The sequence below is a fragment of the Hyperoodon ampullatus genome, assembly GCF_949752795.1.
Source record: "Hyperoodon ampullatus genome assembly, chromosome: 4".
In the NCBI taxonomy this organism is placed as follows: Eukaryota; Metazoa; Chordata; class Mammalia; order Artiodactyla; family Ziphiidae; genus Hyperoodon; species Hyperoodon ampullatus.
This window is the reverse complement of record NC_136917.1, coordinates 1,577,848-1,585,005: the sequence shown is the minus strand read 5'-3', so window position 1 is coordinate 1,585,005 and position 7,158 is coordinate 1,577,848.

Here is a 7,158-nt window from a genome sequence, read left to right as displayed (position 1 = left end):
AAACTGCCAAAAATGGAAATCCAAAGACCCTAGGGAAGGAATGTGTGGGGCTGGTCAGTGCAACATGTCTTGGGGACTGGAGAGGAGATGTTCTCTCCAGCCTTCTTTCCTGGGTGGGCACTGGGCCAGCCTTGGCCGAGGGGTCAGAGGGAAAGGACACTCCTAGAAAACGGCCCTGAAAAGTGCCTTTGTGCACCGAGAACAGGGAAGAGAATCCCTCCTCTTCAGTTTATGAAGAGGAACTGGTGAGCTTAAGTGCACAAAGCACTCAGCACAATACCTGCCATGGAGAAGAAAGGACCACCAAGGCCAGTCCTCCCCACGGGTGCTCACCACCTGCAAGGGCTTAGAACACAACATGAGCAGCAATTCCAACTGCTAATGGAGCTCTGTGCCAAAATTCAGATCAGCACTCCTGTGCTTCACCAGGGTTTCCAAGCTGGCTGTGGCCTGATGGCCCTCCGGGCTTGTAGCTGGAGCTTCTGAAACCAGCTATCCATAGCTGCTGGGGCTTATCCCTGCCAACTGACTCTTGAAGGATGTAGTTGGCCACAACTTCCAATCAGAGCCACTTCTGCCTCTGCCTTCCTATGTAGCATACGTTTACATATTTGCATCCCATCATTTCTTCCCCCTCCCCAATTATATCTTTCTCAAAAATTGTCGTAATATCTGCTTAACATAAAATTTATCATATTAACCATTTTTAAGTGTACACTTCAGTGGCATTAACCATTTAGTTGCTCAATCATCACCACTATCCATCTCTAGAGATTTTCCATCTTCTCCAAATAAAACTTCATGCCCAGTAAGCAATAACTGCCCATTCTCCCCTCCCTTCAGCCCCTGGTCATCACCATTCTATTTTCTTCTTTAAGAATCTGACAATTCTAGGTACCTGTATAAGTGGAATCATATAGTATTTGTCCTTTTGGAAGGCAGCTATGTTCACCACTATACCACCAACACTGCACAGCAGTATTTGTCCTTTTGGGGCTGGCTTATTTCACTTAGTATAAGGTCTTCAAAGTTCATTCATGTTGTAGGATGCGTCAGAATTTCCTTTCTTTTTAAGGCTGGATATTTATACTGTATTTCACTGTATATTTATACTACATTTTCTTTATCCATTCATCCATCAGTGGACATTTGGGTTGCTTCCACCTTTGTCACACTGCTTTCCACAGCAGTTGTCCATTTTACATTCCTACCAGCAATGTAAAAGGGTTCCAATTTCTTCACACCCATGTTAATACCGATTTTCTTTATTTTTGATGGTAGCCACCATTAGGGTATGAAGTGGTATCTCATTGTGGTTTTGATTTGTATTTCCCTAATGATCAGTGATGCTGAGCATCTTTTCATGTGCTTATTGGCCATTCATATACATCTTCTTTGGAGAAATGTCTATTCAAGTCCTTGGCCCATTTTTGTATTGAGTTGTTTTTATTGTTGTTGAGTTTTAGGAGTTCTTTATGTATTTCAGATATTAATCCCTCTTAGCTTTGTGATTTGGAAATATTTTCTTCTATTATGTGGGTTGCCTTTTTACTCTGATGATAGTGTCTTTTGATGCACCAAAGTTTTTCATTTGGGTGAAGTCCAATTCATCTATTTTTTTCTTTTGTTGCCTGTGCCTTTGGTGTCATATATAAGAAATCATTGACAAATGGAATGGCATAAAGTTTTTTTCCAATGTTTTCTTCTAAGAGTTTTATAGTTTCAGCTCTTATGTTTGGGTCTTTGATACATTTTGCATTAATTTTTGTATATGGTGTTAGGAAAGGGTCCAACTTCATTATTTGACATGTGGATATCCAGTTTTCCCAGCACCATTTGGGAAAGGATTTTTCTTTCCCCACTGAATGGTCTTGGCACGCTTGTCAAAAATAATTTGATTCTATACACTGGCATTTATTTCTGGGCTTTCTATTCTATTCCATTGGTCTGTTTGTCTTTATGGCAATACCACACTGTTTTGATTACTGTAGCTCTGTATTGAATTTGAAATCAGGAAGTGCAATGCAAATCCTACAACTTTGTTTTTCCATTTCAAGATTGTTTTGGCTATTCAGGGTCCTTTGAGATTCCATATAAACTTTAGATGGAGTTTTCTACCTTGGCCAAAAACCCAATTGTAATTTTGATAGAGATTGCATTAAATCTGTAGATTGCTTTGAAAAGTGTTAACATCTTAACAATATTAAGTCTTCCAATCCATGACACAGGTTGTCTCCATTTATTGGTGTCTTCTCTCATTTCTTTCAGTAATGTTTTGTAGTTTTCAGGGTATAAGTGTTTTGCCTCCTGGGCTAAATTGATTCCTAAGTGTAAATTTCTAAGTTTATTCTTTTTGATGCTATTGTAAATGGAGTTGTTTTCTTAATTTCCATTTTGGATTGTTCATTGTTAGTATATAGACACACAGCTAATTTTTTGGTGTTGATTTTGTAGTCTGCTACTTTGCTGAATTTGTTAATTAGTACTAACAGTTTTGTATTTTTTTTGTATGTAATCTTTAGGGTTTTCTATATATTAGGTAATTCGTTTGCAAACAGATAATTTTACTTCTTTTCTAATTTGGTTGCATTTTATTTCTTTTTCTTGCTCTGGCTAGAGCTTTTTACACTATGTTGAATAGAAGTGGCAAAAACAGGCATCCTTGTCTTGTCCCTGATTTTAGAGGGAAAGCTTTCAGTCTTTCACCAGTGAGTATTATGTTAGCTGTGGGTTTTTCATGTATGGCTTTTATTATGTTGAGGTAGTGTCCTTCTATTCCTGGTTTGTTGAGTGTTTTTATCATTAAAGGGTACTGAATTTTTTCAAATTCTTTTTCTGCATCAACTGAAATGATCAGACGATTTTTTCCTTCCTTCTGTTAATGTGATGTGTTACATTAATTGATTTTCATAGGTTGAGTCATCTTTGAATTCTAAGAATAAATCCCACTTGGTCCTTCTAATATGCTGCTGAATTCAGTTTTCTAGTATTTTGTAGAGGATCTTTGCATCGATGTTCATGAGTAGTATTGGTCTGTAGTTTGCTTTTCTTGCAGTGTCTTTGTCTGGCTTTCATATCAGGGCAATGCTGGCCTCATAGAATGAGTTAGAAAGTGTTCTCTCTTTACTTTTTGAGAAAAGTTTGAGAAGGATTGGGGTTAATTCTTCTTTAAATGTTTGGTAGAAATTCACCAGTGAAGCTATCAGCTCCAGGGCTTTTCTTTGTCAGGAGGATTTTGATTACTGATTCAATCTCCTTACTAGTTATAGGTCTATTTAGACTTTCTATTTCTTTGTGATTCAATCTTGGTAGGTTTTGTGTTTCTAGGAATTGTACATTTCATCGAGGTTATCTAATTTGTTCTCATACAATTGTTCATAGTATTTTCTTATAATCCTTCTGTAGAATTGGAAGTAATGTTCCCACTTTCATTTCTAACTTTAGTAATTAATTCTCTTTTTTATTGTCAGTCTAGTTAAAAGTTTGTCAATTCTGTTAATCTTTTTGAAGAACTATCTTTAGGTTTCATTGATTTTCTGTATATTTTTTTCTATTCTATATCTTATTTATCTCTTCTCTAATCTTCATCAGTTCCTCCATTCTGCTAGATTTGGGTTTAGGTTGCTCTTCTTTTTCTAGTTCCTTGTTGATTTGAGATCTTTCTTCTTTTTTTAAAAAAAATAAATCTATTTATTTATTTATTTATTTATTTATGCCTGCATTGGGTCTTCATTGCTGAGTGCAGGCTTTCTCTAGTTGTGGCTGGGGGGGGCTACTCTTCATTGCAGTACACAGGCTTCTCCTTGCAGTGGCTTCTCTTATTGCAGAGCATGGGATCTAGGCATGCGGGCTTCCATAGTTGTGGCACGTGGGCTCAGTAGTTGTGGCTCACGGGCTTTAGAGTGCAGGCTCAGCAGTTGTGGCACATGGGCTTAGTTGCTCTGTGGCATGTGGGATCTTCCCGGACCAGGGTTCGAACCCGTGTCCCCTGCATTGGCAGGCAGATTCTTAACCACTGTGCCACCAGGGAAGCCCTCTTTCTTCTTTTTTAATGTGTTTATAGCTATAAACTTCTCTCTTAACATTGTTTTCACTGCAACCCATAAGTTTTAGTATGTCGTGTTTCCATTTTCATTTGTTTCTAAGGATTTTCTAATTTATGATTTTTTCTTTGAATCATTGGTTAAGAGTGCATTGTTTAGTTTCCACAAATTTGTGAATTTTCTAGTTTTAGTTTTATTGTTGACCTTTAACTCATCCTTGTTGTGGTTGGAGAAGATACTTTGTATGATAGATATCTTTTTTAATATATTGAGACTTGATTTGTGGCCCACTATATGTTCTATCCTGGAAAATGTCCCCTGTGCACTTGAGAAGAATGTGTAATCTATTGTTGTTGCATAGAGTGTTTTGTATATGTCTCGTAGATCTAGTTGGCTCGTTGTGTTTTTCAAATCCTATATTTCTTTACTTATCTTTTGTCTGATTGTTTTATCCATTATTGAGAGTGGGGTATTGAAGTCTCCAACTGTTATTGTAGAACTATCTGTCTCTTTAAGTCTTGTAATTTTTTTCTTCATATATTTTGATGGTCTGTTTTACAGTTATGTAAATGTTTATAATTGCTATATCTTGCTGCAATGAATCTTTTATTAATATATGATGTCCTTCCTTATCTCTTGTAACCTTTTTAAATTTAAAGTTTATTTTCTGCTATTGGTATAGCCACTCCACTCTCTTTTGGTTAGTGGAATATCTTTTTCCATCCTTTTACTTTTAACATATTTATGTCTTTGAATCTGAAATGAGTCTCTTGTAGACAGCACGTAGTTCAATCATTTTTTAAAATCCATTCTGTCAATCTCTTTTTGACTGGAGAGTTTAATCCATTTAGATTTAAAATAATAACTGTTAAGGGGAATTTACTTCTGACGTTTTGCTATTTGTTCTATATGCCTTATAGCTTTTTCTCCCTCATTTCCTGTATTACTGTCTTCTTTTGTGCTTAGTTAATATTTTATTGTGAAACATTTAAATTATTTTCCAATTTCCTTTTGTGTATATTCCCTAGTTATTTTCTTTGTGGTTACCATGGGGATTACATTTATCATCCTAAAGTTATAACATTCTAGTTTGAATTTATACTAGCTTAACTTTAATAGCATACAAAAACTCTGTCCCTATACCATTCTGTCCCTACACTGTTTCAGTTATTGAGGTCACAAAACCATGCCTTTATGCAGTTAGTGCCAAAGGCTAATAATAATTATTATTTTTTAAATCCATTAGTCTCTTAAATCATGTAGAAAACAAAAAGTGGAGTTACAAACCAAAGTTACAATAATACTAACTTTTATACTTGCCCATGTATATATCTTTACTAGAGATCTTTATTTCTTCATATGGGTTTGAGTTACTGATTAGTGTCTTTTTGTTTCAACTTGAAGGACTCCATTGAGTATTTCTTGTTCTGGTATAATGAAACCATTCAGCTTTTGTTTATCTTGGAATATCTTAATTTCTCCCTCATTTTTTTTCTCCCTCATTTTTAAAGGATAGTTTTGCTGTATATTGAATTCTTGGTTGGTAATGTTTTTACTGTCAGAACTTTGACTATATCAACCCATTGCCTTCTGGCCTCAAAGGTTTCTGATGAGAAAAATGCCAGTAATCTTACTGAGGTTCTCTTGTATGTGACAATTTGCTTCTCTCTTGCTGCCTTCCATATTCTTTTTGTCTTTATCTTTCGATATTTGATTACAATGTGTTTCATCATGGTTCTCTTTGAGTTTATTTTTCGTGGAGTTTGTTGAGATTCTTGAATGTTTATATTCATGTTTTTCATCAAATTTGGGAAGTTTTCAACCATCATTTCTTCAAACAATCTCTCTGCTCCTTTCTCTCTCTCCTCTCCTTCTGGGAGTCTTACAACATGTATGTTTGTTTTCTTATTAGTGTCCCACAGGCTCCTTAGGCTCTGTTCACTTTTCTTCAGTATTTTTTCTTTATGTTCTTAAGACTCAGTAACTTCAATCATCCTAGCTTTAAGTTCACTGATTCTTTCTTCTATCTGCTCAAATCTGCTTTGGAATATATCTAGTGAATTTTTCATTTCAGGTATTGTACTTTTCTGCTCCAAAATTCCTTTTTTGTTCTTTTTTATGTTGTCCATCTCTTTATTGATATTTCTATTTTGTTCATGCATAGTTTTCTCAACTGGTTACCTCATCTTTGTCTAATAAGTCCATCATCTGGTCTTTCTCAGGGATGGTTTATGTTGATTTTTTCTCCTTTCAATGGTCCATACTTTCCTCATTCTTTGTATGCCTTATGATATTTTGTTGTTGTTGAACATTGGAGGTTTGACCCTTATAAAGTAGTAACTAAAATCTGGAAATAAGATTTCCTCAGGATTAAAAAAAAAATTTCTTCAGTGTGCCTTTGTGCTGGGATCAGCCTAACATGTAAAATTAAGATCTTTTTAGATATTTTACGAGCTTGCACCTTTCCATAGGCATGTTCAGTAACTTTAGAAATTCTCCCCTATATGTGGTTGTTTTTGAAAGTCCTAATCCTTAAATGTTTGGCTCTCAAGCGGGGAAAAAGAGAAAAAAGAACAGAGGGGGAACCAGGCTCTGGCCCTTTAAATCCTCTAAAGCCTATTCAGCCAGCAGGAATTGCAACTATGGTGGCCTGCTTCTGTATCTGTGCCTCCATGATCAGAAGCAATAGGTGTAAGAACCCAGATCCCTGATATTTGGAGAACAAGGGCATTATTGCCCACCTTGGCTCCCATAAACTGCGTGCAAGCTGCCCCAGGAATATGTGCATGGCTGCCTGCCCTGAGGCTGAAGGGTGGAGGATGCTGCTACCATGCTCAGACCTGAAACTGACCAAAATTAACTGAGATTTACTGCTTAAGCCTTCCTCTGGGAGCTGCAAGCCTTTAAATAGACTCCAGAGTGCTGAAATAATTACATTAGACAGATTCTGCCAGTTCAACTGTCATCTAGGTGGAGATGGAATCCTGGTACTTCCTATGCCACTATCTTCCCTGATGTTCCCCCATTATATCTTTAACTGTGTATTGCTATTGGGTTTTTGTTTGTTTGTTTAGTTTTTTTGTTTTATAAATTTATTTATTTTATTTATTTATTA